This window comes from Delphinus delphis, chromosome 9, assembly GCF_949987515.2.
Source record: "Delphinus delphis chromosome 9, mDelDel1.2, whole genome shotgun sequence".
Lineage (NCBI taxonomy): Eukaryota > Metazoa > Chordata > Mammalia > Artiodactyla > Delphinidae > Delphinus > Delphinus delphis.
Window position 1 is genome coordinate 98656405 of NC_082691.1, and position 15883 is coordinate 98672287.

General features: G+C 36.9%; 1 protein-coding gene and 1 non-coding gene across 2 annotated transcripts in view; both read left to right on the forward strand.

Annotated features, from left to right (window-relative positions):
- The window catches only part of CNTNAP2 (contactin associated protein 2), a 1416746-nt gene that overhangs the window by 432747 nt on the left and 968116 nt on the right, over nt 1–15883 (forward strand). The gene's annotated exons all lie outside the window — the stretch shown is intronic.
- On the forward strand, nt 3204–3310 carry LOC132431407 (U6 spliceosomal RNA). The gene has a single exon (XR_009520714.1). It is a non-coding gene; the product is annotated as a U6 spliceosomal RNA (small nuclear RNA).

Below are 15883 nucleotides of genomic sequence, written 5' to 3' on the forward strand. Positions count from 1 at the left end.
TCATTGCATGTTAAAAGAGTGTTTTGGATATATTGTGTTAAATTAAATATATTGTTAAAATTAAGCACCAGTTTATCCTTTTATTAAGTGTGGCTACCAGAAAATCTAAACTTGCAAATGCGCCTTGTCTTGTGGCTTGCTTTATGTTTCTATGGGATGGCACTGCTCCAGCAATGGATCTCAGCCCTGGCTGTTCATCATGACCCACAGGCCTCACCGTAGACCTCGGGAATTAGAACCTCTCAGGGTACAGGCTGAGAGTTTGCATTTCACACAAATGACCTGGTGATCGCAGCACTTGTGATTCACAGGCTACTCCTGTAAAAGGCTCAAATGTATGTAGTATAGGTTTTACGTCTGCTTCTTTCAGCTGGGATGCCTCGGGTAAGCGGTCTCTTTGAATCTGGTTAGATTCCAGGAATCTTTGACATGGGGAAGTTTTATGTGCAAAGTCATTTTTGGTAATCTATTTTCAGCAGGGTACTGTCAATGGGCAGCCTGGGCTGAGGAATGCCTAACTCCAGGGAGATCATTTAAGTAGAAAAAAATGTGACCGGTGCCTTCTTCAGGCTCTACATCGTGGTGGCCCTATTTGCCAGAGGCAGAAGTGGCGGCCTTTTGGTCTATCTGCCGCGATGCAAGCTCATGAGGTATAAACATGGCCGTCTATGGCCGCCCCTCAGCGCGAACTCGGGGTGAAGTCTGTTTTGGAAGGGGGTAGTATTAGACAGACACAGTGACAAACGCAAGCCTCTCTATGCATTTTTTTCCCCCAAAGACACTCATTTCCAATTAATAGAACATTTTGGGTTTGGGTTTAGGCATCTCCTTGTCTTAACTTAGCACTTCCATCATATCACTGTTTTTCAGAGTAAACTCTTAAGTGACCCTTATTTCAAGGGTTTTTCATAACAACAGGACCAGTCTTTCCAGAGTCTGAGAAAAATAACGATTCCTTATGTAGCCCAGAAAGCTCAGTTATACTGGTACTCAAAATCATGTAAATGCAAGCTTGTATTTACACGTCTGTTAGACGCCTTCTTCTTTAACAGAAATTCTTTTCTGGCTCCTCCTGTCCCATAGATGAGAAGGGCAGACACCACAAGAGGGTGTTTTTATTCATTTTGTTCTGTATGATCTATGAATTGGGTGACTATTTTATATATATATATATATATATATATATATATATATATATATATATATACTTTTTTTTTTTTTTGCGGTACACGGGCCTCTCACTGTTGTGGCCCCACCCGTTGCGGAGCACAGGCTCCGGATGCGCAGGCTCAGTGGCCATGGCTCATGGGCCTAGCCGCTCCACGGCATGTGGGATCTTCCCGGACCGGGGCACGAACCCGTGTCCCCTGCATCGGCAGACGGACTCTCAACCACTGCCCCACCAGGGAAGCCCGAGGAGCAACATCTTTTAAACAGAACTGTAACCCAAGTACACATTTCTAAGCCCAATTAAGACCAATAAAATGTTTGTAAGTTGAGTTAAATAACTCTTCTTTATCCCTGGCATAGAGTAAATTGATTTAAGAGAAGCAACCACTGTCACAGCTATGTTCCAGAGACCATAGCCTCCAAACACAAACAAATGAAAACACAAATTTGCTGCCAATATTGGAGCTCACATTAGAGAAAAATGGTCTTAATATAGATACAATTTTTCTCTGTATACTCATTAGATTGAAGCACTGTTTTCTACTGTAACGACATAACATTTCACTAAAATATAAGTGTGTTTGGGAGTTCATAAGCTATTCTAGTGTTTTGAGAACAGATTTGCAATATTAATGACTATGTTGGGGTTTTCTTTGCATTGATATACTTTTATATATGCATTTGGTTTATAAGCAAATACTCTTTCTAATGCTGAGTTCAATTGACAAAGAAAAAAAAATGAATGAAGCGCAGATGCTATACATAAGAACAGAATGTGCAATGCAATTTAGCCCTGTGGGCTTCCTGGGAAGAACCCACTTATCCTATAATAGGTAGAGTTGCCAGTGGCGACAACAATGCAGTTAGAAATCAGAACTAAGTTGTGCTCACCAGTGTTTAACTGACAGTGCCACAGTGCCTTCAGGGATGAAGTGCAAGTGCTGTTACCATTCATCTCGTGATTTTTTTTGTGGTTCAATAATATATCTTCATAAAACACCAGTGATAGCCAGTATTCTGTTGTTCCTGTGAGTGAAATACGATGTGCTTGCAGTATGTTTTGAGGATTCACTAACTATGGCTATGTACACACAATTCGTAATCAAGTTTATGCATGAGTAGCTGAAATATAAATAGGAACACTTAAGACTGTCTCAAAATCAGATTGCAATTTATATAGTAATAGCAGGAGAGTTCAGAGAGATACAATAATAAGCCTTGGCGAATGTTAGAGCAATTCAGAAAAGCAGCAAAAGCTAGATGGGGACAAAAAACAGAAGGGCCATATCATTACTGAGGCAAGGATAAGACTGGATGAGTTTAATTTTTCAGAAATAAATCATGGAATGGAGTATCGAAATGGGAATAAAACAGTTCTAGCTTAATCCTATTTGAACTTCTGAGTTGTCTCCCTCTGATTTTTGGTTTTGAGTGGAGATAATTCATGTTTCTAAGTATAATTAATATAAATTTATCTTAAAATTTTGCACATGCACATGATAAACATCTTTATTGTGGGGATGTTGTAACAAGTCTCTGTTTTACTTACAGTCCAGAGCTGCTAGATTTACCTTCTCAAGAAATCTCTAATTGTGCCACTTCTTCACTTCATAAACTTCTTCTGAATGAAGTTCAAACTTCTTAACTTGAAATTCAGAGTCCTTCATGAGTTGTCTTCAACCAGCACCTCTTGTCATATCTCCTGCATGCAAAGGGCTCTTACTGAAGGACACGTAGTCCATTTATCCATTCAGCAAACATACAGTGAGCATTTTAGCTCTGGGGATTCATGAATATATATATATATATATATATATATATATATATATATATATGTATATTCATTTATGTGTTCACGGAGCTCAGGAAGGGGCAGAAATCATGCAAACAAAATAACCTGCTAAACTTCCATTCCTTTATTCTTAACAATCCCTTCATTTCAAGTAGCCTTACCATCCATTTCCAATAATAGAAACTCTTCCATGAAGTTTTCATGAAACTTCTCCCTAATGCCCTCAAAAGAAAGTAAGCCAGTGCTCGCTTCGGCAGCACATATACTAAAGTTGGAACGACACAGAGAAGATTAGCATGGCCCCTGCGCAAGGATGACACGCAAATTCGTGAAGCGTTCCATATTTTTTAGGGGCAGTGTATAAAGGATAAAGGAGTCAACATAAAGGGCCCCCCAGGGACCATAAGGTGACAGATTTTTAAATAAAATTACTATTATACAAATAGAGCAGATATAACACACACACAAATCAAATATTTACCCAGGTCAAAAAATAGAACTTTGCCACCTATTCCATAAGCTCCTTCCACGAGCTTCATTCTGATCACACCCCCTTCCCCTTCTTCATATCCTCACTTTTATAATAATGACTTTCTTGTTTTTTTGGTTTTATCACCCAAATGTGCATCCTTAAACACTATAGTTTACTCTTGCCTATTTAAAAAAAGATGCATCTCTTAGGATGAAGTTACAACTTGAGCATCAAAAGCACCGTCACCATCATCATCACCACCACCATCACCATCATAATCATCATCATGGTTTGCAAGACGAGTTTAGTGAAAGACCATGAATTCAAAATGACTCAAAATAGAAAAGTTATTATGAAGCCTGCCTGAAAGATTACTGTAATAGAAAGTAGTGACTATAATAGATCATGTTTATTTTTTATTGATTTTAATATTTAAGAGGGTTTGATATTTCTTCTATGAATCTTGTATGTTTATAAAGCCCAGTCATATGTCTGCTTTATCTGTTAAGAATAAACACTGGACACTGTAAGTCAAATAGCCCCAGAAAATGTAGATGCCAAGAACAGGAAGGACTATTCAGTTTGGGTGGGCACCCACAATAACCAACCTGAAAGGGGGTTCCACAACGTTTGCCAGATGACTTACAGAGGAACACTTAACTACACAGACTTAATCTCTCAATCCCTAAGAGATTAAATCTCAATGCTAATAAGGGAAGTGTAACTCTATAAAGCTAAGACACAAAAATCAATACTTGATTATGACAAGATAATAGGTTATATATAACAATGGCCAAGTGATATTTTTTTTAAAAAAGTCAGAGATAAATACTAGGTTGCAAAATTAAAACCCTACGCATAAGATAAGGCCTGAAATAGTCGCACTGGCATTAACAGGTGTAATTTAACTACAGAAAATTATAGTTAATTTTATAGTTAAGCTTTTATAGAAAAGCTTAATATAGAAAGGTGGTTTGGGTTAGAATCACCTTGAGAGAAACAAGTATGATCAAGAATTAGTCAGTCAATAAACCAAAGTTCTGCAATCTAGGCAGTTCTGATAAGGTAATCTTTTCTTCAGGATCTGCTAAGAATTTTATGACCCAAGGAAAGGAATAAAATTAATAATGCTGAAACTCTGAGAGTATCTAAAAACAAATATAGAAAAACAAGAAGAGAAATAAGACATTAAACCTATGATATTGATGCTTTAGAGTAAATTTAAGTGAAACTATAACAATAAGTTCTGTAGCCTTTGTTTTATATGTTTGTGAATTATGGTTTCAAAGTGTTTAAAAGGATCAGCTGTTCTAAATATATAATTACAGTTAGTTTAAACTTTTTAAAATGACACGCTTAATAAATCTGTAATCAATATTTAAAGGCCCCAAGAAAAAATTCATTTTCAGTTTGGGGTATTAGATTCATGAGTTTAATAAGTTGAACATTAAACAAAGAAAAAAAAAGAGAAAGTAAGCCATCCATTCCAAAGTTAACTGTCAGTTCTTTATTTTAGCACTAAGCAATATTTACTTAATTTACACACATGTACCCTCCAAAAGTCAGTAAGTATCTCTAAAGTCGAGGATAATGTTCCAAATAGTCCCTATCCCCTACATTCAACAGAATTTGTAACTACAGAAAAATCATATATCTGTTGAATGAGTAAAATCATTTGTGTTTTCTTGGAGGCAGCATCATTCTTATTTCCTCCTTAATCATTCACCTCCTTACAAATGTAGGAGAAAAAAGTTACCATTTCTCTCAACCATGACCTCGGTAGGTATAAAATCAAGTGATTCAATGACTGAAATGAAAAACAATATTTTATACAATTTTATATTGAATGAAATTTTCATTTTTATAAAGGAAAATGAAACATTCCTACTGAAAATTAATAAAAGCATGATGATTTTCTCCATAATATAGCAATAAAATTTTGTTTTATAATTAATCCTGTAAAAGTATTTCAATCTTTTCATAAGGTGTTAAGAAGTAAAACTTGCACAATTACCTTAAAAATGATTCTAAAATTAGGAATAAGTGAAATTTATAATTTTGCATCTATAGGATTTTATAACCTTGCCCTTCTAACAGAATGGAGCTTAGTTTTTTACTGTAAGAGTCAATAAATATAATTAGCTTCTATCTTGAATATAGATCATTATACATAGCTTGCTAGACACATCCAAAAATATATACTTGAAATAAGAATTATAATGAAGATGATTAAATAACTAACAACAAATTTAATCACTCTGAACCTTTATAATATTATGCCAAATATGTTAGTAATACTTATCTACATTTCAACATGTTATAATGTACATAAATTTATTAGTGATAGATATACTTAAATTTCAGATAATGCATTAAAAAGTTCTGCACAGGATGAATATTTAAAAATATGATTCAATTAAAAATTATCTTTTCAAAGGAAAAAGTAGATCACGATTTAACTTCTTGAACAGCTGAAGGTGAGACTGTCATTCATTCCTAAAACATTGACTCAAACCAGAGAAGATAAATCTTGATGAAAATGAATGCCTTTCTCATAGTAGACATCAGTAAATATTTGATAAAATTAGGCACCAGATCCTGAAAGTTTCATTGTCACTATTCTTTACATTTATGCCAATAGGTTATAATAATCATATAGAACACATTTTCATCTAGCATCTAACTTCCCTGAGGGAGAGACTTATTCTACCTTCTTAATACCTCATTGTCATAACATAATAGGGGCTAAATTATAGTTTTAATTATACAGTGCCTAATTAAAAAGAAAACGCATGCTAATTGGGCTCCTAGTGTTGCTATGTGGACCAGTCCCAAGAAGATCCACCCTCATACCACACACTACTCATTTATAATCCTGGTCAGCTTGTTAATGACCTTCCAAAGTCAACAAGGATCCTCCTGCCCCATGGTGCCGCACCAATAAAACGAGCCTGAGTTTGGTAGCTGTGCTCTAAGAGCACATGCTCTCCCCCACCCGCCAGGCTGTGGGCGGGGCTGCTTTAATCTTGTCCGCAGGGGAAGGGGGCCGAGTTTTCCGGGGTAGGCGGGGCGGGCTGCTCGCTGACCCAGCTCCCAGGGCTGGGGGTGGCGTCTCTGTGCAGGCCCGCTGCCGCGGCCATCTTGAGAGCTTCTGCGCACGGCCCGCAGAACTGAGGTGAGGGCAGCAGCCATTTTTCACCAGGAACTGCGTTCTGAAGTGCCGGGGTGTGAGGCCTCTGCTCGCGGCCCCTGTGAGCGAATGAAACGAGACCAGGCGCAAAGGAAAAGAGAAAAAAAGGTTAGGCTTTATCTTATTACCCAGATTCTATTTTTATTTCCCGAGAATTGTTAACGGGTTTCGCCGGTGACAAGCTCTCCGTGGGTTCCCCGCATCACCAGACCATCCTGGGAATTCGCCAGTTTAAATGCTCTAAGAATGAAATCATTGATGACGCCGTCCTTACAGCGGTGACGTTATTACTAAGCTTTATTAGTCAGAGTGGAATATGTTAACATTTACAAGGTGTTGGAAAGAGGTCTGTCCTCACAGGTGCAGGCACCGCCTGAGTAAAGGGATAGGATTTGTTCTTAATATCTGCCTATGTAGCACGATGAACTAATTCAACGCCACACAGAAACAAAGTGATCATTCCCCCCCCCCCCCCCCGCTTTTTTTTTTTTTTTTTGCGGCCCGCGGGCCTCTCACTGTTGTGGCCTCTCCCGCTGTGGAGCGCAGGCTCCGGACGCGCAGGCTCAGCGGCCATGGCTCACGGGCCCAGCCGCTCCGCGGCACGTGGGATCCTCCCGGACCGGGGCACGAACCCGTGTCCCCTGCATCGGCAGGCGGACTCTCAATCACTGCGCCACCAGGGAAGCCCTCCATTCCCTTTTTTTAAACGATGTAAATAGCGTTTGATTGTTTTCCCATTGAACAGAGCTGATTGTAAACTATGCCCCCTGTAACCATACGTTTTTGTTTGAGCCGAGACATGGCCAACGTTGAAAAACCTCTGTTTATAAACAGACAAAATCAATAGTGAAAAGAGGGCCCAGTGTCCAATTCCTGTTTGTTCGAGTTCTTTTTGAGAACTCGTTGGTAAGAAATACACAACTGACTTGGGCCCAGGAAAACAATAACAGAAGCCCTTTTGTGCCTTTGCTCAGTTCAGAGACAAAAACAGAGGTAAGACAGCCGCCAGCAGATCTGCCTCATATTCAGGCATCTCTTCCAGCGACCACGGTGGAAGTCGTGCTCAGTAAAATGCAAACGGGGCCACTAAAATGGCAAGAGTTTCATTTTGTTTTGATGTCTTTCTCACAGAATAACAATGTTCGGCTTAGTTCTTTTTTTTTTTTGTAGTGCCCTTTGGGAAAGAACATTTTCTCTTTTAAAAGCCACACAGAGCTTAACACAAGCAGCTTCATTGTTCTCTTTCTTAGGAAGCTAACACAAAAAAGACTAATGTGTTACTGAATGAAGCTATTCATTGCTTAAAAACAAGAGTTAGTAACCATAACTGTTATACTCACATTAACCTTATTTTCACGCTTTAACATAGAAGTTGCTCAGGTGTATTATATGTGTACCATAATTTGCTTAAAAAATGCTGCTGGAAAATACAAATCTAATGAAACGAAAAATAAGATATCTTTTTTTTTTAAAACAATGTTGTATAGGTGTCGGCAAAGTGATTCAGTTGTCCGTATACATGTATCTATTCTTCAAATTCTTTTCCCATTTAGGTTATTACAGCATGTTGAGCAGAGGTCCCTGTGCTATACAGTAGGTCCTTGTTGGCTATCTGTTTTAAATATAGCAATGTGTCTGCTGTTACTTTAGAAATTTGAGTTAATAACCAGTGTTAAGCCCAGCTACCAACACTCAGATTTTGGAAAATGCAAAGTTGTAATACTGATAGTAAGTGCAGCTCTGGAAAGTGGAAAAAAATCTTTGACTTGAAATCCACAACCCTGGGTCTTATTTCCAACTTTGCAACTTATTGCTTGATATTGGCAGGACTCTCACTCTTTGAGTCTTGATTTACTCATTTGTTCATTTTCAAAGTGGGGAGTAGCTCTGGTTATCCACAGAATGACTAGTTATTTGTTTTATAATGTTCACATGTAACTTTCTTCAAAGTTCATAATAAATAAAGGCTGATAAAAACCAATATTATGAACTTCTGGTGCAAAATTTTTATAATAAATCATAAGCATGTGATGTAGGAGTCCCCAACATCACTTAATGATTATCTCCTTTGGAAGCAGGTGAATTCACAAAATTTACAAAATGTATTTGTGAAAAACTTATTTTAGAGACTAATCTTCTTTAAAGGCAATAGATGTATTAATAATCTATGCTCTGTGAGGTCAGGAGCTTTGATTTTGATACAAGCCTAATGTCTAGGGCATTACCTATACCATAATATTGAGTGAGTGAATGAAAGAATTCACTGACTATATCCTCTTTCACTATATTCATGGCATGATTTAGTTCATAAGTATATTCCTCATGAATATATTCTTAATGAATATATTCATTAAAACACTGAACCTGTGACCCTAAGCCTCTGATAAATTGAATAACCCTTAAAATTCTACTAATATATTCACATTTATTGAACCTACTTAAGACAAATATATTCATGAATATATTCATGAAAGAATATATTCATATTCACAGAATATATTCTAGAAGAATATTCCTTAACACAGTTCCCTGATAAATTTGTAAGTTTGATGAATTTAGTGAATTAGTTGTTCATGATTTGATTCTTTGGATAATTATTTTTGATCACTTTTGGAGAATTGGTTCTCAGTGAATTGACCGAGCGTCCCCTCTCTTGACTGATTGATATGATCATGGGCAGGTAGGCTACTGGCTATGGGAGCTCACCACCCTCTAAACCTGGGGGCAGAGATATCCTCCTGTGAAATCTCTGTTGAAGGAGGGAAAGAACCCCTTCTTCCAAAAGGAGAGAGGTTAGAGGCTAAAGTCGACTTCAGACCAAGAGCTACTTATCAGATTCCACCTTCTCCCTGAAGTCTGTCTTCTTATTCCTCCTCCTTTTTCAGAGATGGTGGCTTTGCCTTGGGGGTTTGTTAGCAGGTGTGAATACTTAGTACAATTACTAAGGACTGAGCTACCTACAAAGGGTACACTGGCTTTAACTGTTAGTCTTAGAAGTGTGCTTTGTGTTTATGGTATGTAATATGAATATAGTATGTTCTGTGTATACTCTATGTATAAACAGTATAATCTATATAAATTAATTACCAGCCACATGATTTTTTTTTTCTCAAGTCATGTATGCTTTTTCAGATTTAAACCGCGAAGGCTTGGCCTCTCATGGAGAATCACTGCTATTGTGAGCCATAGTTTCTGATGAAATTTTTCTCTCTCAGGTATTTGAGAGCAGAAACAAGATTGTGACAGTTCTCAAACTAAGTGAACTGTGACAATGGTGAGCTCATGAGATCTGAGCTCATGAGATCTGAGCGTTAGAATATTTGAACCATTTTATTTTACCTTTAAGTCTAAGATACAGAGATAGTGAACTCAAGAAAAATGGAAACAAACAAAGCCTAAAAGTGAAAATTTAAAAGGGAAAGTGGTAGACACTATAAAATTTAGAGAGAAAGCAAACATAAAGAAAGTGAATATTTTTATATCAGAGGGCTTTTTTTCCTCTCTTATGAGTGAAAGCAGTTTGCATTCCCTGTATCTGTGAGACATGAAAGGGCCATAATCATGGTTGATAAGTTAATCAAAGACAGGAAAGCCCTTAAGTTTAGAAATGAAATTAGACATAATGTGAAAAATGACATCACAGTTAAAAGCCCTTGAAAGTGCCCTGAAGTGCACCTCAGAATTTTTATGAAGTCTTTACCTGGTTGCAGTCCCCCAATAATCTTTATTTTTCTTTTACATCACAATTCATGTTAAATTAATGACATTAATAGCTATCAGATTTTCTAAATTACTATTGTTTTAATATTCGACAACTGTGCGCATACTTCATAATTTTTTGATGGCTTCTGTATACATTTATCTCAGGACTCTTTAAAGATAATAGTGGCCTCAATATTGTCTACAATTTTACTTATTTCAATTAGGTTATACATCACATAGACTCTTATCTTGCTTTATTTTGATTGAAATATATTATTCATATAGAAAATGCACATTTCATGAATGTACAGCTTAATGAAGTTTTTGAAAAATTGGACACATCTATGTAATCTTAACTTAGATCAAGAGACAGACCATTACCAACACTCCAGATTGCTTCTAAAGTCAGTAATTGATTTTAACTAGAGGGTTGCCCATCTAGCAACCAATGCTAAACAATGTTCAATAAATAACTACTAAAAAACAGGATTGTGCTATATGGTACAGAAAAAAATCCATGTATAGATATTTCTAATGTTATCTCTATATAGGATATGCCCTGTTAATAAGAAAATGATAGATGTTTATATAGAATTTTAGCACTGTAAGGCATCTAATCTACCACAGATTCCCTCAGGTAACACCCTGTGTGGGATTCTGCTGTGTGACATCTTTCTAATCCTTTATTAGTATTCCAGAGAATTTCTGCAGTAAAGGACAGATGCTCTTGCCAAAAGCCTTACTTCTATTTTCAATTTGCCAGTATTTTCTGGGACTCTACCTCTTACGTTAAATCACAGAAATGGCAAAGAATTCTCTTTCAGAATTGAAACAGTGAAAGATCTTAATTCCTTCTACAGTGCTGGATCCACCCTCCAAGTTGGTCTGCCATCAGTTTACTCTCATGTTTCAATGAAGCTATCTGTGGCCCCCATCTTCTGTCCACTATAGTACAAAATTCAAATGACTGTCTGTCTTTTCAGCGTGGATTCTTCTCTTTTCATCTCAGGCAAAGTCTCTTCCATGTACTTTGAGTGGTTCATGACCATTGTGTTTAATGCTTAGAGTCAGCCAGCAGGACAAGTACAGACTTAGAGACCAAAATATACAACTTCAGTTATATCAGTATTTGCGTTATTAATATGCTCTACATTAACAGTTTTAATTGATACATTGTCATTGGTTTTTCTCTTCCCCTTAGCAGTACATGAATGTATTGTAGTCTTATTTTAAGTGTCTAGAGCTGAGAGGAATCTTGTAATCAACTGGTATGAATCATTCATTTTACTGATAAAGATTTCTGGGCCAGAGAGGTAATTGTAATATTAGTGTCCATGCTATCCCAATTCTAATCTGGCTCTCCTTTAGTGTATCACACTGCCCTCCTGTCTTATGTGTCCTGTAGTGAATTTCACACATAAGTGCACACATATATACAAACACACACACACAACTTGTGTACCTAATACAAATCCATGAAACCACACTAAAAAATAAATCAGCGGTTTAAAAAATTTATGCTCTAATAATATATTAATTTTTAAAATATTTTAAATTTTTAATCTTATCCGATGCTTATCTTATCCAGATTAAAATCCACAAGAAAGGATGGATGGAATAAATTTGTAACCTAAATATATATGAAACATTTTTTTACAAGTGTGATTTCAATGTGCTTACCTGTAGCATTTTTCCTCTCCCATTTTGCCACAAAGGCTGAGAAAACCTACCAAAAGGCAGTTGACACTCAAAAAGGATTGTTGACTTGAAGATTGCAGGAGAGAGTAGTTTATAAATATCTGGAGACATGCCCTTCATGGTTCAATGCTCTTGAGTAGTCCAGTTGGAGGAAATGATACTGAGCTGAAACACACAGAAGCTGCCTCTCACACTAGGAGTCACATAGTAGAACAAGTAGTAGAGAGGTTGGCAAAAAAACAACTACTTGTAAAAGGTAGGGACTGAATCTTTGCCTATGTTTGTGACCTAGGTACAATAACCAGACCCTACCTTTGAGTAAAGGGTGAAAATTATTCAGTGGCAAGTATAAAAACAAAGTTCTGTTAAAGGGGAGTAATGCAGAATTATCTGAAATGAGAAACTGTGGTTTTATTATGCCTTTTATGATGCAATTTAAAAATAATGATTTATATTCAAATCATAAAATATACCTGAACATACTATTTTAAGATATCTGTTCCATGCCAGGACTCTGCTCGTGATTATCCTCTGAACTCAAAAATTTCTGAACCCGTGAATGTCTGGATAACTTCTCTAAATTAAACACAGTTTTCTCACTGGAGTTATCCAGCACACACAGGTATAAAAAAGCTCTGTTTTAATCAAAGCCACTTACGTTCACAGCTCTCTATGGTTATGATAAAACCAAGACTTTGAAAAATATTTAGAAGAAAAGAGGGAATTTTGTTATATGTACTGTTTTAAAGAAAGCTAATCTTAAATTCTGACAATTGTTAATTTTAAGCTTTGAATTTGTTTTATTATCAAAATTTAGAAAAATGAGAAAATGGATTCAAGAATTAACCTGGGCTAAATTGCTATTATTATCTTCATTTATGCTGTTCCTAGTATTCTTTCTCTAAGATATTCTTTTTACATCACTTCTATAATACCGATGGGACAGAATAGAAAAACAGTCATTGACTGATAGTGTCATGTAGCTCTATTTTCTCCCTAATGTGTAGGAGGACAGGAACAATGTGCCTTTGGGACATGGATGAGATAAGGTACTCTGTAATCATTCTAATATTCACGAGTGGGGTTATGCTAGCCGGGAAGATGGGGGATCAACAGTTTTAACAGCATATTACAGTAAAGCTGTGCACAACAAGGGAGTGCCCACCTTTGGGATCACCTCTTGTCAAAGATCCCTAGCTGGATCCCCAGATCTTCTCAGCTACATTTTGCCTTCCTCATTTATCTTTCATTTCTTTTTCCTCAGCCATCTCACTCCAGTTTATAAAATATTGGGAAACGTTTCATAGCAATTATAAAAATGTATGTAAAGATATTTAAACCTCATTAGATGGTACAATAAGGCAAACTTTTTGAGACCAGGAATCATCATATTTATTTTTATATTTTCTACAATGTTTCACATAGGTATTCCCCAGAAAAAGAGGAATTGATTTGAATGTCCTTGCCATTTAGACAATGTCGATTTCCTATAAATAGGGTTGATTTTGTGCCTTTAGGGAAAAATTGTACGATATTGCAGTTTATCTGAGACATACGTGGAACAAAGATAAAAGACTAAATATAACTTAGTTAATTTAGATTTAAGAAATGAATTGTAATATTAGTAATGATAACTTATTTTCCCAAAATTGTATAATCGTTTCACAACTATAACTTTCTACTTCAGACAGAAACAAAACAGTGATTTAAACAATAATAAATATTTAATAATAAATAACTGACATATTTGTTAAAAAACAAATTAAGGAACAGAAAATGTAACTTATAAGCCATTAAATGTAAAAAATGGAAAGTAAGAAAAGTAATGAATCTGAAAAGGATAAATGAATTGATAGTATTCTCATTGCCCAATAAAGTCAGTGATGCAAGTAGAAGATGAAGGGTTGTATAAACCAGGTTCTTAACCTGAAAGAAGAGCTAAACCCCTGACATTACATAAAAATTTTGGATATATACTAATAAGGATTTTTCTTAGGACAGGATTCATACTTTTCTTCAGATTTTCAACATACACCATTACTCAAAATTCTTCTCCTGTATAGCTGAACCACTCAAGGATTCGGTATTCTCACTCCTTACCTGCTGTATTCTGCTCACCCCACTCCAATTATCATCGACCTCCATATTCCCAAATCTAATGTCCACTTCCTGTCCTTGTTTTACTTAATATCTCAGAAGCACTTAAAAGATTCAACTAGTCCCTCTTTCTTGAGTTAGTCTCTTCGTTAACATCACATTCTTCTGGTTTCTTTCCTATTTTACTGGTACTCTTGCCCAGTCTCTTTTCCTGGGCCCTCATCCTCTTTCCAACTTCTCAAGTTCAGAGCATTCTAAGACTCAACCTAAACTCTCTTCTCTATCTCAAAGCTCTCTCTTCGTAACTGTATTCAGTCTCATGATTTATGCTCATGACATCAGATTTTTATGTCCAAACCTTAACTCTTCCTTGGGCTCCAGACACAAATACACAACCACCTCCCGACTTCTCTACTTAGATGCGTAATGGACATACTAAACAACAACTCGCTTCCCCAGTCTCCCATTACTTAGTTAAATTGCTTTGATTTCCACTCAGTTGCTTAAGTCACACATTTTTCTCTTTCTCTAACTTTTGATAACCAATTAATGAGTAAGACCTGTCAACAGGGGACTTCCCTGGTGGCGCAGTGGTTAAGAATCCACCTGCCAATGCAGGGGACACGGGTTCGATCCCTGGTCTGGGAAGATCCCACATGCCGTGGAGCAGCTAAGCCCGTGTGCCACAACTACTGAGGTTGTGCTCTGGAGCCCACAAGCCACAACTACTGAAGCCCATGTGCCTAGAGCCCGAGCTCTGCAACAAGAGAAGCCACTGCAGTGAGAAGCCCGCACACCACAGTGAAGAGTAGCCCCCGCTCGCCACAACGAGAGAAAGCCTGCACGCAGCAACAAAGACCCAATGCAGCTAAAAATAAATAAATAGCTTTTTATATAAAAAAAGACCTGTCAACAGTACTTCTGAAATAGATGACAAGTCTGACCACTTTTCTCATTGTTAACCTCTGTCCAAGCCTCTGTCGTCTGGTCCTAACCACTGTAAGAGCTTCGTAATAGGTCTCCCTCCTTTCACTCTTGCCTGCCTAAATCCATTCACTGTACAGTAGCTAGCGTCTATCTTTAAAATAGCATCATGCCACTTTCTGCATAAAACATAGGTTTTCTGTCACACTTAACATTTAATCTTCTAATTACAGCTTACAAGGCCCTTAACTTATTACACTGTTGCCTATCTTTTTCCTCCCATTTCTCAATCCTTCCCCCTTAATCTCTATACTCAAACCACTGTAGTCATCTTAGGGCCTGGTACTTCAGTACACCAAGCGTGTCTCCCTTCAGGGCGTTTGCATCAAATTATCACATGACTGGCCTCCTCTTATCCTTTAGGTTTCAGATTCACTGGCACCTCCTCAGAGAGTTCTCCCTTGTCAATTAGTCTTATCCCATGAATCTCTCTATCACAACATCTGTTTTATTTCTGTTATAACATTTATCACCATCTGAAATTGTACCTATTAACCTATTCATTATTTGTCTACTGTCTGTCTCTGCACATAAGAATATAAGCTCCAAGAGGGCAAGACCTTTTCTTCTTCACCATTATATCCTGGTGCCTAAAACAATGCCGATTACATGGTAGGAAATCAATAAATGAGTTCAGAATAAAACTCTAGAAGAGCTTAGGCTAGTGGAGGTAAATTTCCATGTTATTCTCCTTAGATTCTGAAAGGTTAAACTGAAAGGACAAGGCTGCCAAATCTCCATCAGCACAAATCAGAAGTTAGCAGATGGTGATCATCAC